The sequence below is a fragment of the Gossypium arboreum genome, chromosome 4, assembly GCF_025698485.1.
Source record: "Gossypium arboreum isolate Shixiya-1 chromosome 4, ASM2569848v2, whole genome shotgun sequence".
Taxonomy (NCBI): Eukaryota; Viridiplantae; Streptophyta; class Magnoliopsida; order Malvales; family Malvaceae; genus Gossypium; species Gossypium arboreum.
Window position 1 is genome coordinate 24421693 of NC_069073.1, and position 2628 is coordinate 24424320.

General features: G+C 35.8%; 1 non-coding gene across 1 annotated transcript; it reads right to left on the bottom strand.

Annotated features, from left to right (window-relative positions):
• Positions 1-2023: 2023 nt before the first annotated feature.
• Positions 2024-2130, bottom strand: LOC128292491 (small nucleolar RNA R71). The gene has a single exon (XR_008282476.1). It is a non-coding gene; the product is annotated as a small nucleolar RNA R71 (small nucleolar RNA).
• Positions 2131-2628: the final 498 nt, after the last annotated feature.

Here is a 2628-nt window from a genome sequence, read left to right on the forward strand (position 1 = left end):
CTAGACTAAACTTTTGAGTAGGAACCCTAATAAACCATAAAAGTAACATGTTTTTAATCCCATTCTTGATGCATTTTTGGATGATTTATTATATGAATTAGTGAATTTGATACTCCTAATTTTTTAAATTCATGTTTCTATACTTAGGTGAGCATAGGGGAGTGAAATGAGTGAAAAACGAGCCAAAAGCGGGAAAAAAGAGCTGTTTCTAGGATCCACACAGCCTGCGCATTTCCACACTGGCTGGCCACACGCCCATGTGAGTCACACGGGCTGGCCACATGCCCATGTGCCAGTCCGTGTCGATTTTGTACCCTGCTTCCCTATTACGTGGAAAAACCCAATTTTTAGGGTTTCTGAGCATTCTAAAGTCTATAAATAGACACTAGAAGAGGACCTAAAGGGACACACATGGTAGAAAGTAGAAATTACTCGAAGGAAGCCGTTGGAATTATCTCGGAAGCAGATCCACTTCAAGATTGAAAATCTCCATTCAAATTTCTCTCGAAGTTTATTTGGGTTTTTTATGTCTTGTTGTTTTTCTAAATTTGAGATTTTTTCCTTTTACATCATGAACTAAACTTCCTAAATACCTAGGGAAGATGAAACCTATGACGAATCTTATTATTTAATTTTCTGAATTACATGATAAATACTTGTTCTTGTTCTTAATAATGTGTTATTAATTCTTGCCTTAATATTTTCAGGATATTAAGTCAAGTTTGATGTGCTTATTTAGTGGAGCAAAAGTCCCTGTTTAAGAGTACATCTAGCATAATTAAGAGGAGTTGATTGCAATCCTAGAAATAGGACTATATAAATCTGTCGAATTAGAATCAAATCTAATAAGGGAATCTATAGATCGAGTTAATGCGATAATAGGGGTTTTAATTAGAAAGAGATCTCAATTAATCAACCTAGAGTTAGTTGTTCTTAGTCTTGAAAGAGATATTAACATAATTTAGGGATTTCTACAGATCAAGACAAGTGAATAAATGATTTAATTTAGAGTCAGAATAATAAGTGAAGTGTAGGTGGATTCTTCCTTGGCTATTGTCTTTATCATTGGTTTATTCGATTATTTCCTTCACTCTCTGTCGTGTTCATTAGTTAATTAGTTTAGTTAATTTTAGATTAAAAAATCCCTTTTATTTTAGGCTAAATAATTGAAAGATAGTTAGTACTAGTACTTTTAGTCCTTGTGGATACGATATTCTAAACTCACCATAGCTATACTACCATTCGATAGGTGCGCTTGCCTTAGTCGTGATCGTAGTCTAGTTTAGTGATTCATAAAACGATCATCAAGTTTTTAGCGCCATTGTCGGGGACTAAGATATTAGGAACGCTTGATTTTTATTAATTTAGCCATTTTTTTATTTTTATTACATTTTATTTTAAATTTAATTTTTGTTTACTAACTTTTCTTTTGTTTGCTCCAGGCAAGTTCTTGTAGTTTATGACTAGAAGAAACCCGTCAAGACCTCTACTTTTTTTATAGTGAAATTAAAAACACAGCTCGCAAAAATCATAGAGAAAAAAGGTGGAGTCTACAGTATATAGAGGAAGGGCAAGAGGACGATACTAATATTACCGAGGAGATGCCTGAAAATCAGAATAATCAGCTACCTCCTGTGGTTGCCGCAATTCCTGTAAATCAGAATCCTACTCCTCATATTATGTATGATTATGCTAAGCCGACTCTCACTGGGGTTGAATCGAGTATTGTTAAACCTGCCATTGCTGCAAATAATTTTGAATTGAAACCTAACACTATTTAAATGATTCAACAGTTTGTTCAGTTTGATGGTTTGCATGATGAAGACCCAAATACTCATTTGGCCAATTTCTTAGAGTTTTGTGATACTTTCAATATAAATGGCGTTTCTGACGACGCAATTCGCTTACGATTATTCCCCTTCTCGTTGAGAAATTGAACTCCTTGCCACGGGGGTCCATCACTACTTGGGATCAAATGGCCGAGAAGTTTTTATTGAAATATTTCCCACCATCTAAGACAGCTAAGTTGAGGAACGATATCTCCTCCTTCGTGTAAATGGATTTAGAGACTTTATATGATGCATGGGAGAGGTATAAGGACTTATTGAGAAGGTGCCCTCTCCATGGGTTACCTCTATGGTTACAGGTTTAGACTTTTGATAATGGTTTGAACCCCTCAACTAGGCAGATGATCGATGTAGCTGCCAGTGGTACCATAAATAATAAAACAGCTGAGGAGGCTTATGAGTTCATAGAGAAGATGTCACTGACTAACTATCAGTGGTAAGTCATGAGGACAAAGCCTAATAAAACAGCCGGTGTTTTCAACCTTGACGCGATCACCATGTTATCAAACCAGGTAGAGCTCTTAAATAAAAAGATTGATGATTTATGTGTTTCTACGCAGGTACATCTAGTAATGCAGTGCAATGCGAATGGAGGAAGAATGAACAACATAAAATATCCATCCTACAACCCTAGCATAGAGAACGAACAGATCCACTATATGGGTAATAATTCTAGACCTCAGAATAATCCATATAGTAACACTTATAATGTAGGTTGGAGGAACCATTCCAATTTCTCATGAGGTGGTCAAGGACATCAAAAACTGCAACACCCTTCAGG